The sequence below is a fragment of the Anomalospiza imberbis genome, chromosome 7 (genome assembly GCF_031753505.1).
Source record: "Anomalospiza imberbis isolate Cuckoo-Finch-1a 21T00152 chromosome 7, ASM3175350v1, whole genome shotgun sequence".
NCBI lineage: Eukaryota > Metazoa > Chordata > Aves > Passeriformes > Viduidae > Anomalospiza > Anomalospiza imberbis.
Genome location: NC_089687.1, coordinates 31,771,483 through 31,798,160, shown reverse-complemented (window position 1 = coordinate 31,798,160; position 26,678 = coordinate 31,771,483). Strand labels below are relative to the sequence as shown.

Genomic DNA, 26,678 nt, shown 5'->3' with positions numbered 1-26,678 from the left:
TCTTGCAAGTATAGCCATTGTCCTGCTGTTTCAAATCTGCAGAGGAAAAGAAGTCTCTCCCTTTTTGCAGCACTCTTTGCTGGACTTTGAGTGTAAACATCTGACTACTGGATCTAAAGAAAAGCCACCAGTTGATACTGCTTTCGGCAGCTAAAGGAAAAAGAATTGCTCAGTTAAAACGGAAAGTCTGTTGCAAAGTACTCACCAAACTCCTAGCAACAGCTCTTGAAGGAAGAGGGAATTCCTGAATCAGAGCTGAACGCGATCCTCCCCTACTAATCCACGCCGGAGGGGTGTGGTGTGAAGCTACAAAGGCAGGGCTGCAACCTGATCCGGCTGCGGCGGGCTCCTGCCGGGGATGGCCGCGCTCGCCGCTGCTCGGGCCGCTCGGACCGCGGCTTTCGCACGGGCACGGGGCAGAGATCCCCGGCAGCGGCGGGAGCGCTTCCTGTTGGAAGTTCTCATCTGCCTGGGGCTTGGAGCGGCTGCTTTCCAAACAGCACGAGTTCAGGGAAGGGCGCCTTTACGGAGCGGCGGACTGTGAGATAGTTTAGTCGCTGTACCTGGCAGGCTCTGGCGCGGCCCGTGAGGATGCCCTGCTGTTCCTTGCAAGTTTAAGGGATGCGGTGTGATGGACTGCAGCGTTTTGTTCTTGTTAAAGGAAGCCACGCTGCTCACCCGGCTGTCTGGATCTGTTCACAGAGGCGATTCTGCCTGCAGCTACAACATCCCATCTACTTAAACGTCGCACCAGTATGTGCTGAAACTCGAGCTCAGCGTCATTAAGAGAACCATGGCTGATGACAGGGATGGGCACCCTCAGACACCTTGTAACTCCTGCATGTAGACACACATGTCCAGAAGCGGTCTTGGACACCTAGGATGGGAATTGTCCAGATAAGGAATTAAGCAGTAAGAGAGACAAATAACAGCTGAAGCACAGTAACTTACACAGTCAGCAGCTGTAACTCATTGTAATTATTTCTAGGCAAAGACAAACAAGTAGTTAAATCACTTCCATTGAAGGTTATGTTCAGCTGTTCATCACCATCCTGAAACAGACTGGCAGTTTGTCCCGGCCAGTTAATGGATTAACTATCTCTGACACAAACAGAAGGGCTTCTGGCAGCTCCTTAGATCTCCTGGCTGTTGTTCCTGACTGTAAAAATGTCTGTAATACTTTTCAGAAAAAGTCAGTAGTCAGCCGAGTCTACTTACTATTAACTGGGTCGATAATCAGATGGATTAACTGTCCTGAAATGGACTAGAAGCACTCCCAAAGTAGGGGGACAGTTCAAATGCTGGGGGCCAGGTTCTGCCGTGCAGTTACTAATTACCAGCTCAGATAAAGCAAGAGGCAAGCCGGCTGCAGAGGTCAGTAAAAAGGAAATGGGCAGTCTGTCATTTGTGTCACACCACAGCAAATGAAAAACACTGTGCTAAGAATTAGTGTCAGTGATATCCATAAATCTGTTTGAGGGTCACAAGAAAGACAGTCCAAAGCAGATGCACTAAAATTACACCATGACTTAAAGAAATGTCTGTACATTTGCAATAGAAACAAAACTCAATAGATTTCAAAAAATGTACATCTCCACTTTGATAATGTACCTAGATGGATGAGGAAGGATCTGTGTGGATAGTTTCAAACCTGCTCCACTCTACAAGAAATTTGCAAAGAAAGTTGCTATGGTTTTAGTTGTACTGGTTGCTAATGGTCTGAATTTACAAGTCCATGCAAATTTACTTCAAATCTAGGGATGGGGCCTGGCCGTAATTTCAAGTGAATATTTTGTTTCTGTTTTAATGACATTTTTTTTAAATGAACACCCACAGAATATAATTTCTATAGTTTGTGTCAATGTGTTCACATCAGTCTTTTTCTCACAAGATCTTACGCAGGTAACTCAAAGGAATTCTGAGAGATATAGTCCACACAGACATGAAAAAAATAAAAGGGAAAAACTACAGTTTAAAACACATTTGACATCTTTTTGTCAAATAAGGGGAGAAAAACATAGAAAAGTACTTTAAAGAACATATAAGATAATGAAACCCTTACTTTGATTAAAAGTTAGATTAAAAAATCTTTGGTAAATAATAAAATGGGATGAGAGTAAAAATGCCACCATGTGCTTGAGGAACACAAGCTTGAAAGAAAAATTCAAAAAAAGCTATTTCATTTTCAGATAAGCAGTCTTGCATTCTATTCAGCTGATGCCTCTCCAGCTCCCACATGCAGTCCTCCTAATTTAGTTGCCCTCTTAATTAAGTTTGTATCATAACTACAACATAAAAGGCTTCAGTTGAAACTGGAATCAGACTTTAAAAACAAAACTGATTTGAAACTTTAGTGTGATCAGAGAGTTCCATTCAGCTCTGACCTGGCCTAGACAATCACACTAATCTCTGGTCTGCCCTGCTGATAACTCTTGTCTGTCCACAGTGGAAAACATCCCTACCTGAGGAGGTACCAGTCAGCAGATACATAAAATAGCTAGAGTAAACTAAAACTGAGGTGCCATAAAAAAGATTGTTTGTACATACTGGCAATACTCAGTATTTGGCTCTGAAGAGTCCAAAGCTAAGATGATTAGAATTTAGTCTTCTGAAAGTGCATAGAATTATCCCCAACAAACTGGGAGATCATGGAATTAAAAAATGAAGCTCTGTCTAAGAGGTCAGCATCATTACAAGCCTGATGAACAAACAGACACTGCTTAAAAAGGCACACTGCCAGCTACCCTCTGACCACAGAAAAAAATCCCTTTACTCCATGATGTCAGCTGGGAGCTCTCACAATGAAGCTGCTTCTGGTGACAGCCTCACTTTTTCCAAGAGCCAAAACAGGAGTCAATGTGCAATCCCGGGAAACTCCTAGCCTGGAGCTCTGTCTTGACTGCTGGCCCGCACAAGGTAGGCAAGGATAACAATACTAATGGTAAAAGTCTTTGCATCTGCAAAATTCTCACAACACGTGCGTTAAAAACACCTGACTCTTCCTTGAGACCCAGCAGCGGTTTCAGGCCAGGATCTCCACCGTGTAGTCCCTGTACTGCACAGTCTACATTTCTACCACATCGTGGCAAGCTGCTTTTACACTGACAACACTGTTAGTGCCAGCAGGACATCAGGAAATGCAAGGTAAGAGCCAATAACTACCCTAAAAGCTGCAGAGGACTGGGCAGGGTCACTGTCCCCTGCAATGTCTGTCACCACTTTGGGTTGGTGCTCATGCTGACCGAAAGGGAGGGAGGGAAAGACAGTGAACTACAAATTCAAATTTTCCTAACCTGTACATTTTTATTTTTATATAGTGCATGGGTTTTTAGGAGAATATGTTCTACTTCACCATAGCCCTAAATATATTCTGTTATATATATGTATATATATAACATACATATACACATGTATGCAATTTCTATATATGCAGAAATTAAAATTATGATCAAATATCCAATCTTGTAATTGTTTACCGTACCAGGATAGAGATAAAGCAATACACAGTTTAAAGTTTTGTTTGTGCATATATAATAAAATTAATATTTTAAGCGCTGTCTTTTCTGAAGCAAGATTCACTATGTCACACAGTTGGGGAAGGCTTTCCTCAAGCAGCTGTTCCTCGGTGAGGGTGCGACATTGCTCGAGCATTAACAACAGTCTGTAAAGTCTTGTTGCCCTCTAGCGATGCCACTTGATTTTCCTGCTGCTTAGATCTTTACAAATTTCCTCAGAGCTGAGAGCTGCCTCCCTGCAACAAACTGAATCATAACTTAATACTCCTACTGGTGCTCGAATGAGGCAGGACAGCATAGGCATTTCTGAATCCTCATAAGGGTAAGGAACCCGAGATCAATCTGGCAAGAGAACCACCACCAGCACAGCTGGCTCAGCCCAGTGAGCCTAGAGGCACAGCTAAGATGAGGCAGTCACTGTCACCACAGCCACACAAAACCCTAGCTAGGTTCTAAAAGAGACACACAGAAGAAAGAGGAACATAGCTTAATTTCTTTTTAGTATTAGAGTTTTACAAATGGCTCTATTACTGGTTTATACTTGTTCCATTATAGTGGTCTCTGCAGTATTTAATATTTCAATGCTAACTAAAAGCATGTGAATGGAAGTGAAAGATCTTCCTTGGTGAAAGCAAGATCAGAATCCAGCAGCTGTCACTTGAAGAGCTGTCTCTCTGATGCACTCCTCTCTCCCCTGTTATTTTTTCTTTCCTGTAGCTTTCTGATCTTATTTTAAAACCACAGCTATCTCTAGGGTTTTCTACAGACTGAAACGGAAATGAACATAGAAGGTGACTATTTTTCCTGAAAGCAGAACATTGAGATAGTACAACAAGGTAACTCCAAAAATTCAGGCTTTGTTTCTGTCCTCACTCCCAAGTAGTAATAACTAAGTAATACATACCATTACTAAAGGAAATTTAGTATTTAAACATCTTTAAAAGATATTTTAAAGATCTAAATATTTAAACGTCTTTAAAAGGGAGAATCTTCAACACTTAACACTCAAATTCATTTTTCCTGTGGTTTTTTCTTGGGGTTTAGTTCTTTGAAAGTCAAATTTTTAACAGGGCTATCAAAGCTAAGTTGGATAAGAGGACTATCCTAATGTGTTTTCTTCAGGGGTGAGAAGAGGAAAGGAACTGAGTGATGGATGAGAGGAAAGTGATTATCGGATCAACTTATTACTAGCTGAATATCTTCCCAAGCTGAGCTACCCAGCCTGTTTGAGCAGCAGCAAGGAATGCATTCAGCATCTGCCTTTCTGATTTCTAAGAACAGTTGACTTATGGTGAGCAGTTCTCTTGAAATTAAACTTCTGCTCTGCCCAGCAGAAGTACAGAGGTTCTGCAGTCAGCTGGTGCTGTTGTTTTTTTTTTTTTTCCTGAAAGAAGTTGAGCCTTTAAAATTTAACCTCCATCAAATCCAGGGCTTAGAAAAAAGACCAATAAAGGCTCTCCTTTTATTAGGCAGAACACTTTGTCATCTTGTACCCTATAGAAACCCAGTATTAGCTTATCACCAGCACCTAACATTCCCTGTGTTGATACCAGATGCAGCAGGGGTTAAATACCCAGCATATTTAATAATCGGAATATTGTTTAGAACAAGCAAGGAAAAGCAATGCAACCCTAAGGATTTAATTTCTCTTATTTTCCTGTATCACAATCAAATTACTGCCTCTCACTAGAGGACAGATGCGACAAACTTTGACATTTCTTTTTTTATCTGGGCAGCTGTTTCCCTTGTAATTCTTTTAATACATTTTTCTGTGTGGTTTTTTTGCTTATCACCTTACATAATTAATATATTTTTTTTTAACTCATCAATTTCTTAAGAGTAAAATATGGACAGCTTGGAGCATGTTTTGAAGTTGAAATCCTAAAATATTAGTTCACATTACTATTTTTTTAAAAGCCCAGAGATAGCTTACTTCTGTATTTCAATTACAGGAACCAAAGTACAGCAGACATCATGTGACATTTGGAATAATGTGGAGATTTCAAGATTCATATCCAATTAAAAAAAAAATGGATAACTAAGGAAGTAGGTGGTCAGGTCAGAATCAAATGCCACTCATTTTTACAGCCAGCAGCTTTCTGAAATGTGAATTTCATTAAACCTCACAATATCTTCAACCAAAACAGAGACAGGGATGTCTTATGTAAAGGACAGTAAGCATTTTATTAACTTCCCTACAAAAGGCAGGTTTCTTATTTCTTTTTGGTATTTCATTCATTTGAAAAATTGAATGAACATTCCATCATACAGCTGCATTTAGATCTGAAGTAGATCATATCTGCAGCAAAATAGAGTAGAAGCATTGCCTACTGAATTCTGTTTTGTTAAATAATAGAAAAGGGGGTGTGTGTAGGCTCATGGAACAAATTGCCTCACTGGACAAAGTACTTGTTTTAAAATAATATATTCCTTACTTGGCTCAGCAAATGCTTATTTCTGAAACAGATGGGATTAATTCAATACATCATTTTTCAGGATTACCTATTTATCATGCTGTTCATTCTCCCGTGACATTTCTAATTATCCTCTTAATGAGTCCGGCATTGCACTAAAAATCTTAGCAAACAAACGTGCCTTTCCATCCATGTCCTTTAGTGCTCATTCCAAAGGCAGCCTGAGCCCAGGACTGGCTGCCTTAGTCACTGGATGTCACTGTTGCAGCACTGAGAGCTTTGGTGTTTTATGTGCAAACAGCCAGCAACTACACTTGTGTTTATTCTTTCATTATTATTATTATTGATTTGCATTCCTGCTCAGGCTGTGAGTTTTATCACAAGTTAAATATTTATAAGTATTCAGGGCTGAGGATAACTTCTGCTTTCCAGGGAAAATATTCCATTAAACTTTTAAAACTCCTTCCTTTTTAATTTAAGTGTGCCCATTTTTATTTCCACCGCTCTGGTAAGAGATTTATTTCTGAATATCTTTTTATATATGCACAGTATACATATTTCTGCCATTACTTATATAAATGTACACACCATACCAGAATAATATACTTATTTATGAATACATATGCACATATGAAATTGATATAGTATTTCGTTAATCATTCAAAAATAGTTTCTGGTAGGTTCACATAAGCTGTAAATTTAAATGATTGACTATTGCAATATCTAAAATACCTATCCCTTGCTTTACCAAAACTGAGACAAGGCTAAATAGTGCAAGAAACACAACTCTACATGCTCAGAATGTTGAAAGTTGACTAACTTAAGCATGCACATAAGCAGCTTACATTGTCAGAGACTTCTCACATGGGTTTTACCAACCCCCCTTGAAATGTATTCTAGCAGCACCAAAATCACCAATTAGAAGTATACTCTGACAGTAATATTCAGCTGTTTCTAACTCTTGGTTAAATGAAACAAATTGAAATTAAATGGAGTGTGCTTTTAGGTAGAAAACCACAAAACAAGCAGAACTCCCCATTCATTGGACTTTCTACTGATTTCTCAGAAAGCTGTGAGCACACCTGTATTTCATCTTGGCATAAGATGAATAGAAGTGAAAGTTATTTTCTTTTTAGAGGATATGACCGAGAGGCTCTAGTTACAGTTGCTCCTCCAGACTGCATCCAGGCCACCTTCTGTGTAATTTTGGGTTTTGCACTATGCCAGTTTCCCCCAGGCTGAGCCTCCCTCTGTGGTGTGGCTGGTGAATAAATCAGGTGCAGGAGATGCACAAGCCGTGCCATAAGGAGCAGCAGCAGGAGTCCCACAGTGCACTCTCAGGAAAGTATTTTAAGGGTTTCAGTAAGTGAAGAAGGTGGCAGCTGAGGACACCACCATGTGCTCCCAGCTCTGGGGAGCCTGAGCAGCCTGTGAGAGGCATTTCCTGGCAGACAGAGCTGGACCCAGCCCCAGGTGCCACAGGGTCAGACCTGCTGCCTTCTGCTCCCCCCAGCTCCACTGTGGGTACCCTGGTGCCAGGAGTGCCTCCCAGCACCTCTGCCCACTTGTCATTTCTGCTCCATCACCTCCTGGCTGCTCATGCTCCAGACACGGGAAGGCAACCCAGGCACACGAGCAGGAAACCTGTTTTCCAATCTGCTAAAATCCAAAATAAAGCATTACTGACAACTACTGTGATAAAGACCTGTACTTCCTGGGGCTGGCTGCTGCTTCTCCAGACCACTGACTTGCAGTCTTTCATTTGGAGAGAAAAAGGCTTCTCTAGGAATCACAGAGACAGCAAAGTCCTTTGGGAAACACCACCTAAACTTTGGCTCTTATCAGTTGCTATCCAGTATCTAAGACAGCATCTCTAAGCGAAACAAACACTTCAAGTGTGTTCAGAAGAAGTCGTTAGACAGCTAACCCAGCCAGTTGTTCCTGTGGCAGCTCCTGCAGTGCACATGCTCACCAGGGAACAGGGGACAGCTATTTACACAGTGCTTACTGTTGGTTTTCTTAGTTTTTATAGACTGAGAGCTGTTTTAAATGATTTTATTCCTTTATCAGTCTCAATGAATAGTGAGACACAAGAGATGTCAAACTCAATGCCGTTCTATCAGAAGCTAACTTATTTCTTGGTTATAATATTCTATAACTTTTTTTAGCCTATTAGTTTTTGCCACACAATGCTGCTATTACTAAATAACAGTATAAATAATTTACTTCCGAAATCAACACACCTTAACACAATATTTAAATACAAATATACCAAACCGCATAAACTTTCTATCAAGCTGTAAAAATTATTTGCAAATCCATTTCTCACAGCTTACAACTCTCAGAACAATTGCCCTTTACCAAGTTCCTGCCCTCCTAGAAACTGGAAACAATTTGTGTTTCACAGATGACAGAGCACTGATCCATCTTCAGCAAAGCTCACATTGCCTAGCAGTGAGAAAAAGATTTTTATTCTTTTAGTATTTAATATTACTTTTCTGGTGATAGAAAATAAGAAATAATGAGATGAGACATGTGGAAGAAGACTAAACAATAGATTGCATTTCAATAAAGGGAGAAGTACTGGATTAGAAATGAATGAAAAAAAATCTTGAAGTCCCAAACTAATCAATCAAGAGAAGACTGTGCCAAACATGGAATACTCTCTACACTGTGCTACTGATACTCATGACATAAGTGTGACACAGGTCCTGTCAGACTGCCCTTTCCAGCTCATTAGGCAAGAGCCACCTTAAATGACTGATATCCATCAAATTAGTCAGTGGTAAAATCATTTGCTCCTTTTTTCAAATGACTGCAAGGAAGATGCTGGATTCAAAATATCTCTTCCGTGCAACTGTTTCATGGCAAACACACCAAACAATAACAAACCAAAACAGATCCTTGGCAAGATCACTTCTCTCAGGAGACAGAAAATGGAACATAATGCCTTCCACAGGAGTTTTCCATTTTGGCTGGGTGGTTTCAAAACAAAGAGTAAACATCCGGAACGCTGAGCAGCCAAAGTCTCTCAAGTGTTTGCCTAACTCTACACATGTGAGTGATAACTCTGGAGTAAGGCAGTGCTTTTGAAAGGAGAAGAACACAACAGGTTGCTGCAGAGAAATTTCCTGATGCTGCATTCATGCAGCAAGTTCAGACATGTTGGTCTGCTCAGCAGCTGGATGAATGAAGCAATTTAAAGTATCCACAGCAGTTCTCTAGCAGAAATGAGTTAATGATGGCTCACGTGCAAGATTTACTCAGGGTTACCAGAGGACAAGTCAGAAAGGAATCTGAGAAGTCTGTGGAGGACTGAGACCAATGCAATAATCCTGCTTTGCTCACTAGAAAGAAACCCAGTGCTAAAGGGGTTTCCTGGATGCTAAGTACGTCCTTAGTAAAGCAGAGTTTAACAGGACTGTTCAGAGTGCTTACAAAAGCTATATTCACAGCATAAGGAAAACTGTGTGGCTTTTGTGGGAAAATCCAAACAGTTATAGTAAAATCCTAGTTTGCTGAGTGGCAAGTTTTTAACTGGCAAGAATCTCTCACTCAATTTGAGTGAGAGCAATATTGTGAGGCAATATTCTCATCACCTTTCCTGAATTAGCCTGTTTTAATATAAAAAACAGGCAGTGAAGGAGGATTTTTCATAAAACTTGTGTGCTGTTGGTAAAAGAAGATTAAGAGTTACTCAATATTTTCCTTTGATCCTTTGGAATCTATTTCTAGCACTATACAAATCTCTACTAGATTCTGGCAGAAGCCTCTCAGCTTATTTGATTTCTTTCCAGCCTGGGAGATAGCTGGGGTGGTATATTTTGCTTACTTACACCACAGGGTAAGAAAATCTGCCCAGAGCTAAGACACTGTAGTGCACAAACCATGCTCCAATGCATGGCTAACTCTTCTAACAGACACATGTAAATTTCTTTAACAGAATAACCCTCACAAAAACAACTTAAAATTGCTGGCACTTATGTTTCAAAGAAGCTTTTTATACAAGCTATTTGCAGTAAATCAAAAACAGAAACAGTTTCTTCTCAACAGCTAAATACACGCTGAACACAGATTTTTTTTATGATTGGAGTGCTGTGCTGGACCATATTCAATTAAAGATATTTAAATATTCCCCCCAACAGATTTCATTCCTCCAATTCTATATTTAAAAGTTTTTTACTTGTTGGAGAAATTGCTGGTATATAGATACAAGATACCTGTTTATGGGGGCTTTTCATCTTATCAACATATTCACATATAATTTGAACAAATTAATTTTTCCTTTAAATGCTTTGTAAAAATAATAACAACAACAAAAAAATAACAAATAGAAGCAGCAGCTTACTTTGATGATAGATGCAAAAGAAAGCATGTAACTAATAGATGGATTCAAATATTTCCAATTTTAAATCCTTTGAAGCTCAGCTACAATAGATAGGTCCATCCTTCCCCTCTCACCCTGCAGTTCTGGAATACACTGGCATAGATTTCAACCAGGAATGAAAACTAAGAGAAGAGCTATAGATGCAGAAAGACAAATTGTGATACCAGCTTCCTTTGAGAAGGCTCTGCTCACTCAGTTGTTTAGTTGTTCCTTCCAGTTTTATTTTACAATGAGCTCTAATAGCATGCAGCACATTTCCCATTTGGTCATGACTGAGGACACCAAATTTTGAGGGTAAATCATTTCAGAAGTGTGACAAATGGCAAACTTCTCTTATTTTTGTTTCCTTACTACTGAACTGACAAAAATAGGAGAGTGGAAGCTTTGTAAGCAAGAGAGACTTGAACAGATTATGGACCCAGACTAGGGTTGGAATTGTTCATACACCAAAATTTAAGGAGAAAATGAAGTTTTTCGGGACTTGTTCCACAGAATATGAAGTGATGTGTGTACAGGCAAAATTATTTTTAAATTTCAGGATGTTTCTTCATTTCTATTACTGTAATGCAGGGAACAGAAAATGGGGTCAAGCATAACAAGAAAGCAAAGCTGAGTGTTTTTTGGAGTTATCAGTTGCTAATGAGAAAAAAAAAATTAAATTAGTCACAAGAACATATACTATTATAATTAACCATTTTCAAGATGGGCATCTTGGACTTTACTATGCAATTTTCTTTCTTACACAAATGACCACTGGTCAAATTAGTGCTATCAATCAGGATATAAATTTGGGGTTTTTTTGGTTGGGTTTTATGGTTTAGCTTGCTTTTTTTTCCATATTATGTCAATGGTTTAGAAATAAGCAAAGAATGCAGGCATTATCACTGTTTTGTTTCATTTAAAACAGAAAGATCTTACAGGTTTCTGAACTTTGCTTTTTGGATACCAACTGTAAGCAGGTGGACAGGCCAGCTGGAAAGCAGAAGGAAAAGAAAAGAACAGAAAGAAGTTTTAATTGCTCAAAGCAAGAGACACTTAAAGATGAATCCCTGTGGCAGTTTTGTAAGTATTTCTGGGGAAAAAAAATCATGATAAAATAGGTCTTCCTTCAGTAAAGAGCGTTTTTCTGAAACTAAAGTGCTTTTTGCAAAACATAGATAATTCACATCATTGAAATAAGGTCCCTTGATTTTTAAATAAAATACTCATTTTTCTGACCAAAATATTCTCAACTACCAATACTTTTCTCACAAGATTCAGCAGAAAAATTTTAACCCAAATAGCTATGTGAATAATGAGCTACCAGTTCTTTCTGCTTATGAAATTAAGGAGTACTGATTAACCAATTAATTGATCTATTGTCAAGACCTGCCGTGGCTGTAAGACATATCAAGGCTCAAAACACCAAACATGAAAAGGATTTCTTGGTGACTTGTTACTGCTCTTTTGTGAAAAGAGTTAAACTTAACAATATTTCATTTGATTGCTTGCTACTGATTTTTCAGGATCATTTGGGACTTAGGTGTAGTTTTACTACTGTTAAAGAGGGAAGATGGCATTTCTTCCTGCCTTGTGTCCAACTACTCCTGTGCCTGTGAAATCCAAGGAAGTACCTTCAGCTCTGCAATAACCAGCAGGGCTGTGCAGAGCACACCCAGCCTGGAGCTCTCCCCCAGCTCACAGATGGACCTTTAGGCTTTATGCCAATGCCTGTGATGTGTCTGCAAAGAACCCATTTACTTTTTATATCCAAACCCCTTGGAAGCAGACAGCCTGCTCAGTTTAGTTTTATCAGCCCAATACAAGCTACACATCTGAGGTTAAACAGTACAATATGTTACTGGATGAAGATAGGATTGGTGATTTGTTTACCCACTGTATGATACATGAAGATTGTTTTGTTCACATGCTTGGATTTTCTAAAACATAAGGATTCACACAAACAGACAAAAAACAAACCCAAAAAAACACCCCTCAACAAATAAAAACCCCAAAACACCAACAGACCAACTGTGTTTTTCCCATATAGAGGTGATACAGAAAATATTTTCTGTATGTGGTACCAAGCAATGGCTATGGAGAAAAAAGTCAATCCTCCACCGAGTATGTTTTGGTACAGTAAAGAACCACACTAATTTTCTGGTATTGCAGTGGCTACTCGTGAGAACACCTCTTCTCCTCCAAAATAAGCAGACTTGAAATAAAGTGGAAAGCTGAATAGTTACCACCTCACAGTTGGAGATACTCCAGCATCCTCTGGCACATCTGCAAGTGTTTGGCTCTGGCAGATTTTGGAAGTCCATTGCTCAGAAAAGCAGTTTAACCACTAGAGGGGGGAGGAAGCATTCCTAAGAGTTCAGCTGTGTCACTGCATGGCCAGGATGTGATGCGCTACAGTTTTGTAGCACGTGCTCATTAATTTCCATTTTTTTCCACTTGCTTATTCTATACCTTCTTGGAATTGCACATTAATTAAATTACAGAGGTGTTTCAGTAAGATGGACCATACAGAAATCTGTGAGGTTTGACTTCCCTGTGTACAAGGCGTTCCTATTAATATCAAAGCCTAAAATATGCAGAAGCTCTAGCCAGGATTTAGAACACAATTTTTTTTGTGGGATGGCAAACAACACAACCCGATAAGAAACTATGCTTTACTTATTGCTGTCGGTATAAGCTTTAAGGCCTTGAAAACAAAAACCAGAACCTGAAAACTGGGTATCTTAGCAGACCTCAGTAGTAAAGAATTCACAGATTTGCTCTGCTTGGAGTTCTGGAGCACTCAAAAATATATTGACTGCTTTGAAAAGCTTCCCAGGGGAACTTCTGTATCTCTTTAGAAATACAACAGTTACTCCTTTGGTCAATATCACCACAAAATGATATAAAAATTTATCTCTCAGTCCTAAATTTGTCTCTGCATTAGTGTTGCTATTATTATTTGTTATTAAAGTCATTGCAATACAGTTAATGCTTTCTACACAGAGCAGTTTCCTATCTGAACAAATGCTTCTGATTATAAAGACTTCATTTTTGGAATCTGCCACAAGAAAACATGAAGCACACATCATGACTAATTACAAAATGATGCCAAATTATAATTCATAGCTCTTTAAAGCCCACACAAACACACAAAGCCCCCACATATGGAACATGCACTAGGTCTGTTCAATCACTTAAATCACTTCAAAAAAAGAAAATAATTAGTCTAACAGTAGTGAATCCTACTGTACAGAATAAAGGAGGGTTTTATTCCAGCATATTTTTAGTCAAATTCTTCCTCCAAAATGGCAATTTACATCCAAGACAACAGAAAAAAAAATTCTAAATGAATGGTGCAGCTCATGGAGATACATCTCCTCTGTGTCTTGCAGGATCAACCCACAGGTCACCTCTCAATTTGCCTGCACATCTGGTAGCTGACAAAGGCTTTATTGTTCCAATTAGAGAGAAACATCTTGGTAGAATGACCCTTTTCTAACTGTTCCTACCCATAGTTTTGAATCTAAAGGAGATGAAGAAATAAATACCTGAATGAAGGAATCTTTTTTATTTTGTATGATGTGCTCTGCTCATCCACAGCTGCTGGATTAAAAGAAGAAAACCTGCCCCAAAATGTATGAGTATATGTATGGCATGAATAATTATTTTAGGATAAGAAAGAGCTAAAAGATTTCAACCTATTTGCTACAAAAGATGGTCAATGATGGCTTGAATTCATGCTACTTCCAACTCACTACTGAAACATAAGAGGGGATCAAGGAATAAGTTCCTACTTGCTAAGTGCTCAACCTCTTCCTGCCCAGTCACTGTAATTTTTTGCTAGTTTTCTTTTATTTGTTCAGGTTTCTAAGTCTGAGTTATAGCCATAAAGGTTTTTCATCTGGAGGTAAATCAGGTTATACACAGAGTAAATTTCCAGAAAAGACATACCTCTGCAGACAATCTTAGCAAAAAGAAATACTGTAACTGAAAAAAAAAATCCAGGTCTGCAGTCTATTTTAAGAAACAACAAATTAATTGAATCATTTAATTAGAATCCATTTTCATTTCTTGATGTTTCTTATTTTCAAAATTAGCTTTTTAAGCATTCCATGCTTCCAGGAATAATGCAGGGGCTTTCAGAAACTATGTATCAATTTAGGACTCTTGAATACAAGACCTTATTAAGATAAACTTCTGCAAGATACAGTTATTTAACAAACTATAGAACAAGTTATCCCATCTGTTAATACAATATGAAGTTTTATAAAACAAAATAAATCAGAGACAGAAAATAAGAAAAGAAAATAACCATTGTTAAGAGGGTAAATAGAAATGATAGCCTCTGGGGAATTAAGAAGTTAACCCTTCAAGCATTATCTGCTGCTGTGAAAGTACAGAACAGACCTATAGTGCATGAACAGGACTTGAAAGTAAGGCTTTCAATCACTGTGAAATATGCAAATTGAAGTAATTATTAAGCAATTTTATTCATAGACAAAATGTGATGCAAATGGACCTAAGCCCAAGGCAAAGGAACTCAACTCTGCTGCTGTGCAGAGAGGGTGAGCCCTTGCACTGCTTTCAGCATCCTTGATTAGAAACACCCATTTGATGGCCAAGGGGTGAAGTCACTTTGAGCTCCACAGCTCTCAAGCCAAGGAAGAAGGAGGCTCACAGGGATATAGTTCTGGAGAACTGCAGCACAGCTTCAGGGAAGTTTCTTTTTCATTGGACCAGTATGTTATTAATTTCCACAAGCTCCCCAAGGTTATAAAACACACATTTTATGCCAGAAGCACAGAGCAGAGAAGCAGGGCCGTTTCCCCCAACTGGCTTTTCTTACAAAGCATGTTTTGAACAATGTGCTCACACTGCTGGCTGGTTGTCAAGAGCCACATTCTTCACACACAACCACGCTAAAAGGTAATTTCTTTAGCTCCTTGCTGGATTTTTTGCATAATGCAAGTAAAAATACTGGAAACTTCAGTAGGCATTACATTTATTAAGCAAAGTCTCTCTGGTTCTTGCTTGACACTATAAATGAGAGCAAACTCCTCTAATCAGTGTTGTAGCAGCTTTGTTGGCCGAAAACCAGCTTACTTCTCTCTGACATTAAAATTGTGTATGTTTTAATTGTTAGGCATTTCATTATAGATAACAAGCCCCAGTGACCCTCAAAGAGTGATTAGATGTATCCATCTATTAAAAATAAACAAAGCCACAACAAGCAAGGTCTACCAATCCCTCTCAGGTTTTTCATGTTTCTTCCTTTCTACATCATCTCTTCAATACTTCCCAATGCAAAAGATCATGTAGCAATATTTACAGCAGAATTTTTTTGTCCAAAGTCAAATATAAAGCATCATACAATAAAAGTATCTGCACAATTGTAAAGATATCTTCAGAAACAAATGGTATCTCTGCTATGGAAAGCTGCAGGAACAGCTATTATCACTAAATATCACTTCCTACAAAGCACAAAGTTCTGCCAGTGATGTTTTCTCATATTAACTGGCACCAGTCTTTTTCACTGCCATAAAAGGGTCAATTCCTTCTATAGGCCTGACAATTTCCCTTTCTACTGCCTGTAGTGCTTGACTAGGAAGAACAAACCCTTCTGTCCTCCTCTTTGCAACCATTAGAGACAGAGAACTTAAAGTCTGTTTATTCATATTCCCCACAGTTGATACTGAAATGCATAACCCACTTAAATATGCCACATGCTTCAATTGGTGCCAGTGGAGCACCAATCCCTGTTATAGCTTTAATTTCAGAACAGATCATACAGTACACTTAACTGATTTGACTGGAGCACATCAGCAAGTAACACCAACACTCCCTAAGAGATCAGGACAGTGTAGCACTAATGTTTAATTATAGTTTAAAAGTCAACTGTAAGACAATGGGACAAGAAAACACTTGGGCAGCCATATCTGGAATTTTTTGAGGAGAGTGGGAGGGTTTTGTATTTGAACATGATAATTCTGACTGTTGAGGCAGTAGTTTTCCATTAGACTGCCAAAATCACAAAAAATAAAGTTCTAAAAGTCTAAGCAAATACAGAATTTATAGCTTAGAGATAAAAACATGCTTGTAAATTAACCTGGAATATTTGGAACTGGAATAAAGGTAGTTCTTCAGGAAATGCAAAGCCTGTCAAAAATCCAGAAAAAAAATCTTCCAGCTCACATCAATACAATGTACTATTTGGATAGTTTGCTTTTTGTCCTTATTTTACAGAGTTCAGCTGAAAAGTTCGTGGTTACAAAGTTTTAACCTTTGAAGTTTCAATTTATGTGTCTGCAATGCAATTTTCATACTAAAATGTAACCCATGCTAGTAATGTCAGTGTTTACTTGCACTGTCACTGGAATTTGGAAGTTAAGTTAAGTTAAGAGAAAAAAGCAAAGCTTTTATTTTCAACTAAAAACCTTGGAAAGTTATTTCTTTAAAAGACATTTGAGTTACTTTTTTCATTTTTGCTCAGACAAATCAGCAGGAAGATCCTACTTTATCCAAATACCTCTCATAATTTGGCAATGGTGCAAAAGGACCTAAGCATGGAAAGGAAAAATTAAATTTTGAAAATAAAAGTAATAATTCTAACCCCTGAGATGAGAAGGTCCAGAGATGCTCTGTTCCCTGGGAACACATTTGGTGTCTCACCCACCAAATCCAGCTTGGAAGGAAGGACAGACAGGCCTAAGCCCCGGAAGAAACTGCAAGTGGGACATGGGAAGAGCACTGAAGGCTGCACATTAAAGGAGAGGATTTGTTCTTAGAACTCTCTACTGTTGAACATAACCTTTAATTTAAAGACTTGAGAGAACAAAGATAGCCCAACGTAGGTTGAGAAATACACCTGATACCCGATTATCTTCACCATATGCATCTTATTCCTAAAAAGAATATCCTGCTCCTGGTCCCCAAAAAGAGCTGCCTTGATGTGAATCCAGCTACCAGAAATTTCTTGCCAAGGTGTAGGAGGAGCACAATGACAACAAAAATTTGATTTAGAATTAAAATTATTTCATTTCTCTTGTTTATTCACTAATTTCCTCCTCAGAGAATGTCCAGTTGCTAATTAATTTTGCCAGGGGTAATGTGAGGGCCACTGTCTAAAGCCCAATAATTTTTCAAACCAATCTGCCAAATATACATCACAGAGCCAGAGATGTGTGCTATCTACAAAATAACATAACTAGGCCATTTTGCTGCATTTTCTCTATGTGCTGGAGTAAAGGTACCTCAGAGGCCAGCTGCTCAACCAGCAGTACAGCCTGAACTAGGGATTTTGGACTAATTCAGCTTAATAAGGTCCCAAATAATGTCCCCTGAATGGCTACCCTGTGATGGAGTGAATTCTGCTCCACAGTTAATTGGCAAAATGCAGCTGATATCCCACACAACCAAACAGACCAACTTATAGTCAGATATTTTACCCCGACTGGAATGAGGTATAAAGGGTTATTAAAAAGCTCAGCTAAAGGAAGACAGAAATGTATTCATGTCTTTTGTAACTTTCACTTTGGTGCAGATTCCATAGAAGCACAAAAAAGGAAATCTATAAAGATTAAAACTGTGTAGTGATTACAGATTTGCCAGTAGAAACCTGAAATTATTAAACTGCTAAATGATAAGATGCTATATTCTATAAACATTCCTTCTTCGACTTCAGCTACTGCAGTATGTCTTAATGCAAGTACAGTTAAAGGGCTTACTGCAAAAAGAAATAAAGCCTCTAAAAGAATTTAGAAGAAGAAATATGAAAAAGAAACTTGCACTTTATGTATCAAGATGAAAGCTTTGTACAGCTGCTCTGCACTGTAATCTTATTAATGCTTTTCTTTATAAGAAATAGAAGCTGTCTCAAACTTCCTTCTCTGCAAGGCTATTAAATCATGTTTATATACTGATTAAGAACCATCTAAAATATTTTATATGGATTTGAGAAGCAAGACATCCTGTAGATGTGGGTAGGCTGTACAAATAGTGATGATTTACCACGAAACAGCTTTCAATCACAAAATGTCAATCCAATAAAGGTTAATTTTCCCTGGGAATATATCAGTGGAAAGCTACAAACAAAAATCTATGCAGAAAGCCAGAACCTGAAGACATATACCAGAAGTGCCAGTTATCATTTAGGGCTAATTACTTAAAAGAAAAAAAATGGTCTCAGGCAAGTACTCTTCTTGCTAGTCTCCTTTTCATTTCACCCATTTTATTGGGTGACATATAAAGTGGGAACATGAAAAGTCTGGGCTCTCACCTGCCACAGCAGAATAAAATTCTGAAACTGCTTAAAAAACATGAAAAATCATTAAATATAAAACTCATCTCAGTAATTAGATAAAAATCTGCAAGATGTTATTGCTTATACAACGCTCAAGAGTCTTTACTCCTTTCAAACCTTCTTATGAACTTGTAGTTCAGCTCCAGGAAATTATAATCTATCCAGAATTCCAAGTGCTTTCTCCAGTTAGGTATTCATTATTTGAAAGGATGATTTGTCTGCAGCAACAAACAGCCATTGCTCTCTGGCATGGGCCACACTTACTGCATAAAGCTGTAGCAGGAGAAAGTGTATCAAGTACCTGAGGCTTCCTCTTGCTTCAGCATTATGTGATATTACTAAAACCATGTGAGACATTTTCCATATTTGGGGCTTTTTTTATAATTAGATTTCTAGCAATAGGTGATGAACAGTCTTTAGAAATCACTAGGAGTTCCAACAAAGCTACTGAAAATCAGGTGTCCTTCTGCCTCTCTGCCTGAATTTACTGGTAGGACTAGAAAATGTAGAAATCCAGGTATGACCATAGAGATAAAAATGGAAATTGCCAGAGCAGATGAAGTCAGCAGGACAAATATCTCTTGGCCAACTTTGGGTGAAAGACTGGCATCAGTTACAAACAACAGAGTCACACTACATGACAGAAAGATGATGAGATATTTAGTAGCAAAAAAGTGATCAGGACTCTTAAACTGAAATGGAAGCTGAATGAGTGCATGTCTCTAAAAAGTTAATAATCACTTTGCAATAACAGCGTCCTTTCACATCCTGCCTGCCTAGGCCTAAAGCTAGGGTGAGAAAGGGGAAAAAAAATATCATTCTAAGATGGAAAAGAATGGGAACTGGCACAGAAAATGTAGTGCAGCCACCTCCTGCCTCTTTGGGCAGGTGTCTGACATGGACAGACAGCATTTGCTGTCAGCAATGGAGCAGAGTTAGAGTGACTATGGAATGGGGACAAAAAACATGAGACAGGTTGCCTTCTGCAGCTGAAGGCTGGCTCACTCCATTGATTTCATTCATTCAGCTCCTGCCACAGCATTACACATTTGCCTGGTCAGCTTTTGTGTCCTTACTCCTTACACAATCACTACAACTCACGTGATCTGAGCTTCTCCTGCTGGAGAAGAAAATGCTCAGAGCATTTTTAAATCCAGCTACTGCTTCTGCTCAGTTTGAAGCCAGCTGTGCTAGAGACCTTCCTTTTCTGATACACATATAGATCAGGAGAACCAAAATTGCTGCCCTGCCAGCAGCACCTCTGCCTGCAGTGTGGTACCTGCCTTAACCAGATACACAGGGCTTTGTGGTCCACACACTCCTCTGCCTTTTTTTTTTTTAAAGTGTTTTCTCTGAATGACCTTCGTAACTTTTATAATTTTGTTTTACTTGGAAATAAAATTTGTCATCCTTTTCTCTCTGAGGGTGTACTTACAGCCTTCTCTGACATGAAACAGCAAAGGAAAATCCTCCAGTGACTCTCTAAATCACACTCATTCAGTATGTTCTTGCTCTGCTCTTTGTAACCTGTCTAAACTCAATGAACTTCTCTTTCTGATTTTTTTTTGGGAAATATTTTCCTCCTTAATCTTATTGATTTCCCTCTTGTACCCTACTTGATTGACAGTAAATAAACTGGGCACTGTATTTAAGGCAATGCATGCCTTTAGTGAAAGTACAATACAAACATCATAATTTTATGACATTCTTTCACCATTGCAATGTAAAATAATTGTGCCTGGTCATCTTATTTTCTTGATAACATCTTCTTAGAGCTTTTCATCAGTACTTTGTCACAACTACTGTTTCCTTCTACCTTATTTTCACACAGAGCAACCTTGATGAATTACTTGGAATGGGCTAATACCATTTTAAACCTTAATTGAAATATTAATATACTTATCACATTCTTTGTTAGGGCTTGAGGCTCACAGTAAAATTAGTTTATCAAGAACACAAACAAACCCAAAAACTTATACAGATTTTGTTACCTCAGTTATATACCAAGTACCTTCAAAGCACACAACGTAAAAAAATAAATCAATTATAATACAGCATTACAAGCTATAAATGAAGAGGTGACCTAATGACTTTCTTAGGTGGAAGCAATAGACATTATTAAAAATCAGCAATGATTGCAGAATCAAAAAATACATAAAGATGGCCTGTTGCTCACTTAAAAGCATTCTGTAGCTGGAAATAATTGAAGTTATTCCAAAATAAACCCGTCTGTCCTACACCAGCCCTTGCACAAACAGGATCTGACAACTTATTTAGTAATTTTCTTTGATGCAGGCAAAGAAGGATTAAAACATTGAGACACTGGACAGAAGAAACCAATCCATGAACTTGGCATAATGGACACACAATATCCATTCCTAGCCTTTAAATTCCTTTGCAGACTTCTCTCTTTGTGGAGTTCATTCACAGAACACAGGCCCACTCTATTTTCTCTCTTCACTCCAGCAAAAGCTGCTTTTCTATAAAAGTCTGACAAACTTTTAAAAGAAGGGTATCCCCAACACCCATAAAATAATAAGACAGGTCAAGGAAGGGCCTGACTTTAGAAACTTTTCCACTGAACTTGCAACTATATAGCACGGAAAGAAGTCACTGCAGTCTGGCTTTGCTTTTCTGTAGAGTTATGAAGAGTTTCAGTGGCTCATAAGAGAAATACTGCTGTTTAACTGCTCCTCTCATTTTGGAAGCAGTTGTGTTTATGCTGAAACCTGCTCCACTGGAAAACAAATTATTTCAAACCAATAAACAGCACAAAAGTAGCAAAGCAAGTAGTCTTTGTCAAGTTTCATTAAGGTATCTCTATCTGCTGATACAAAAGCCAGATATGATTCCTGCTTATATCTTGGCTAGAGAAACATTCTGCATGAAAAGCAGGCTGCCAGGAAGGTTCATTTCCTTGAAGAGCTGGGTATGAGGTCTGCTGCATCTATTTCCCTGTGAAAATTGAGTCCTTTTTGTAATAGTTGGTGCTGAAAAAGAGCAACTTGCAGTGCCTTTCCCATAAAGCTGGTTTCAATTTCAATAAATCCAATTTTGCCCTACTACCAAAGACCAAAATGAAAATCTAGTAGTAATGCAAGAGCTGCTTTTTTGTTTGTGTGCTGAATAGTGTTCTTGAATGGGGCAATATCCAGCTTCCAGAGTAGCAGATGACCTACAATATATGTCCAATTGTGATCACCCAGAATTTTATTCATCCTTCTTTATTCCCATCCACCTTCATTCATGCAAAAATTCTTCTTTTTGACTGATTGTTTTAGGATAAACAGTGTCTCTCCCACCTGAATTACCTTACTTACTACCTTGAAGTCTTTGTTTAAATCCCTTACTCATTTAAATCACACAGCTTGTTGCACTGGATCTTTCTGGGCAAAAGGAGAAATATATTACCAGAGTTTGGCAGCCTTATGACTTTTTCTGTGTAAAAAGTAATTTCCATGAGGTGAGCATAATTGCACCTTTAGCTTTTTCAGTAAAAAAAAACCAAAAAAAAAAAAAAGGAATAATTTCCTTTGCTGCAGCTCATTGTTTTAAGAGTTGTGTTTAATTTTGCAGGGATTTTGGTTTTGTTTTCTTGCTTTTCTTAATATTAAGGTGACCAGTGCTACTACTGACATCTGTCCAGAATGGGTTGGAAAAACAAAGAAATCTCTTGATTATCTGTGTGTGGTCAAACCAAAAATGAACTGACAGAGGCTGGGGATGACAAGGAAATGGCTGCCTGTATTTGTTATGTAGATGGGTAGAGAAATTTGGTCAACAATTTCACCTTCAGGAATACAAGCTGGAAAGCCCAAAGTAAACTCAAAGGCCACCCCTGCTGCATTTATCAATAAACCCCAAGGCACAGGCCTTCACTCTATAAACTGAATTGCACCTGCAGCTGTTATTAGCCATTTATGCAGAAAAACGTACAGACACAGCAAGCAATACCTCTGTACAGCAAAAGAGAAAATTACAGCTCATGCAATAAATACTCTCCATTTAGGCAGAACTACTTGCCCTTCACTTATTTCCTCACGCTGCTGACAAAATAATGAGAAAAACTCCACTCTTTTCAGCCTCCTGTCCACAAAGGGATTGACAGTTTCTTCCATCTGGCCCCGTTTGGCACTGCTTACTCCATGTAAATATAAATAACAAGAGAGACAGGGAAGTGCCTGCAATGGGCTGGAGTACAGGATTTCCAAATGCTGTGCAGAAGGCATTACTGAGCTATATTTGCCAACCATTCTAGCTCTGAAATTCAGGCTGTGTTTAAACTCTGGCAGTGCAGCAATGATTACTGGATGAACATAAATCCACTAGTGTTCCTAGCCTGGAAAACGCAGGCAGTCCCAGAAGAGCCCTTAACACATTTCTACCTCTTGAGTACATCCAGTGCAAGGGTCAACAACTCTAAAGAGAGAGCTGCATGCCATACACTCTGCTATTGAATATTTGTTGCAATATTAAAGCTGCAGCACAGTATAATTTCTAAAGATTCAGTGAAGCAAAGTGTAAGATGTTGCCACTTTCCCCTCCAATCAGATGTTTTCCCCTCCAGGACAATACAACATTTATTCCTGTTGAACAGTTTTTACCTTAGGCCTAGCAACATATTTTAAGGCTTCTTGTTTAAGCATATATTTTGTATGGCTTATCTGAGACATTCTGGCTTACAATTAAAAAAAAAAAAAAAAAAACAAAAATCCACCCTGAACAAAACAAAAAGCCCACTACACACAAAAACCCCCATAAAACCTAACAAAAGCCCTTTGTTTAAGGTATATGTAAATTTAAGGTACTGCATAAAATAATAAATTGAAATTCAGTGGGCACTGGCATAATGGACAATTTTGCATTCAGAGATCTCACACATTTGTGACTTCTGAGGTATTTTTTCTAGGCAAACCAGACAACCTAAGAACTCAGGTTATATCTCATATCTTCTCTCTTTCAAAAGGCCAGTAATTTTGTCACTCTTTACCTATTCAAAAACATGAATCATTCCATGTAAAGGACACATTGGATCAAAAAATGTACCAGGCACTTATAAATCTTACTCATGTTTGATTAAGTTTAAGGGTAAAGGCAGATTCTGTGGTTTTAATCAATAAAAACACTTCCTGAAGTATGGAAAACCCACCTATGAATCCAGAGAAAGTTCAACATTATTGAAAACCTTCAATTTTTCTCCCACTCCTTTGTGACAGTCAGAGGCCAAACATGCAAAACTTGCACTGTTTGTGAAAACTGCATCTCATGAAGCTTCCTGCCATGCTCTCTGATCATGCAGTTTCATACTAAACATTCCTTCAATAAAACAAATGTAATGTTATACCATATTTCATATATATTACATAGCATGTTACTACATTTTTGAACCAAGGTGAAAGATCAAGTGTTTGTAAGAGCAGCTATGCAATTGTAAAAACAACCTCGCTTTCAATTAATGCAGAACCCATTTGTGAATCCTGTCATGGATCTAAATAGCTTTCCTTTAAATACCTATAGGTGGTGCTGCAATACAACTGTTCCTTAAAAAAGCAACAACCACAAAGGAACTGTAGCACAGATACCCACTAAAATGGGTTTTATACCTGGCGGTGCAGATTTACCCCAGGGAAACACAGCTGAATTACAATTTGAGTGCATTATTGGTGTTTTCCTCAGGTACTTATCAGAACAGATTTCCCTCACATGGTCATGGTACCTTATGGCCAAGACTGCAGTCGCAAAAATGAGGCTATGTTTTTAAATTGATGGAAATACCCAATAAAAACAACAGGGCCTATGAGCACATAGCTGCCCTGACCATGGCATAACTAGAAAAAAAAAGATACATGAACATGTTTGGCCGTTGCACAGTTCACCCCGATAATCACAAATTTTGCCATTCAGTATAAATAATAACAATGAAGCTACTAATTAATAGTTGTCTGGGCATCAGCTCAGTTTGCTGAAATGAAGCAGAACTAACTGGCTTCTCCACAAACATATAAAGGAAAAAAAATTTCCAGGCATAATTAACATGTGGTAACATGATAATAAGCACCAGAGGAATCCATACTTTCTGGTTTCAAAAAATACATAATTCGACACTGGTGCTTATTTATAGAGAAACTGAAGTGCTAATGATTACAAACAGTTTATGGTAAAAGTCATGGCTTGAGCCATTTCCTGTAATGCTAAAACCCAACAATTTCCAAATTATATTCAGCCTTGTAAAATATGAATATTGAGGAAACAAGTTACAGTAACAAATTTATAATTTCTATAATTTTTAAAATATAGTGTACAGAAAAAATGTGGCATCAAAAATTTGTATAGATAATTAAATGCTTACGAAGTTTTTGAACAAAAGTTCATGCACATCACATAAAACAAGTGAATGACATAAAACATGAAAGTTAAGAAACAACTTAGTCCCTGAATACATCTCTGTGTATTTTAAAAGTCAAAACATGCAGAACACCAAACTGCCTTTCCTTCATCTTGCACCATAAACTGCAAGCCACAGAAGTGACTTTTTCCTCTGTTCATTGCAAAACCCACAAAACAAAGAAAGCTACGCTCACCTCTCAAGTCTATCCCCTCAATTTTTCTCTCAAAAAGAGGAAAAAAAAATAAGACCAATACATTAAGTTCCTAAAAGAATGGAAAAAAATTCTAAAATCAGTATGAAGATGGATGTTTATTTACTCTTGCATTCCTTTAGTTGCCAATTTAAGCTACTTTCAGAAAACAAACAATAGTAGCTTGCATAGGAAGTAGAGGTGTGCATCACCACAAGATGTACGTCATCCTTTCACTCAGCACACTCTTTTGATGAAGATGCAATCCATTTTTTTCTTTTCCCCCCCACCATTTTCCAGGCATTCCAGCTAATTTGGAAGTTTAAACTCAGTGTAGGATGACTCTGATGCAGTAAAGCAGTGCAGCACACACAGGCAGGTTGAAAATAAGATATGAAATCCACAGAGACCATTCTGCTGCTTCACAGCTAAGGCAGACCCTTGTTCTAGACATACAAGGATATAATCATTATCTTCAGGCCTAATTTTTAAAAATGAAAATATAAAAAAAAATATCAGTTTTGTCCAGGCTATCTCACTGAAGAAAGTTGCAAGCCTGCACAGGATGAACAACTCAGTTATTTCCTTTGGAAAATCCTGGCCTACATTTGTCCACCCCTCCTCAGAGCTCTTTTTGAATTAGAGGTCATTGTTAGTCTTCAATTTTGCTTCCTAATGTCTTCCCAGACTTGGGTCATATTTTAGTAGGAAAAATTGGATTACAAATTGGTATTAGTAGGGAAAACTAATTCCTGTTGAAAACAAGAGAAGCAACATTTGTCATCTGTTTTCTGATCTTTTGCAAAGTTCTTTAAACATAGAAGTGAGTCTAAAACTGATTTAAGTTGTTTAAAGAAGCTGCAAAAAAGTGGAATTCCTTGGAATAAGTAGTTTTAATCTCCCCCAGCAAAAAGTAGACAGCATAAATCAGACATTGTGGTCAATGCTTAAAATTATACTTAATTATATCTCTATTAAGTAGGTGGATTACACAGGGAGTACTTAAGCAAACATGAATAAGTCATTAGATTAGATAAGGGAGCATTATTTGGCAACACTTTGATTAATTCAAGTTTTTAAGGAAAGGACTTCAAAACTTTCAAGTATAGTGCTACTGAATGCTGTGACACAGATCAATCATTCCATAGGCAGACAGCAACATATCCAAATGCAGGCATTTGCAATGATGTATTTGCATTGAGATTGCAGCTCAATATTGTCTCTAGAATCAGAAAATCTAAGACAAAATTATTAAAAAGAAAATTCTAAATCCTACTGACTCAGAGTTGCAGCTGAACTTGACAGGTTCATTTTACAACAGGCATATTTCAAGGCTGCTCCACTTGAAGTAGAGTAATCACAGTGACCTGGTGGGTGGTGTGGTCATACCTACCCACACAGGGTAAAAGATCCTCATGGCAGGGGAGTGGCCACTGGGTGATCTTTCTCTTCTAACCCAAACCATTCCACGCCGGGCTGGAAACCTGGCTCAATAATGTGTTT

At 38.1% G+C, this 26,678-nt stretch overlaps 1 protein-coding gene across 5 annotated transcripts in view; it reads right to left on the bottom strand.

Annotated features, from left to right (window-relative positions):
* The window catches only part of TFPI (tissue factor pathway inhibitor), a 64,448-nt gene that overhangs the window by 34,101 nt on the left and 3,669 nt on the right, over positions 1 to 26,678 (bottom strand). The window contains exon 1 of one of the 5 annotated variants that reach the window (XM_068196393.1): positions 206 to 349. The exons of 3 other annotated variants lie outside the window; for them this stretch is intronic. The gene's annotated coding sequence lies outside the window, so the exon portion shown is untranslated. Of the gene's footprint in view, positions 1 to 205; positions 350 to 26,678 lie in introns of those variants that run through there. One more of the 5 variants, XM_068196394.1, reaches the window with a different exon arrangement.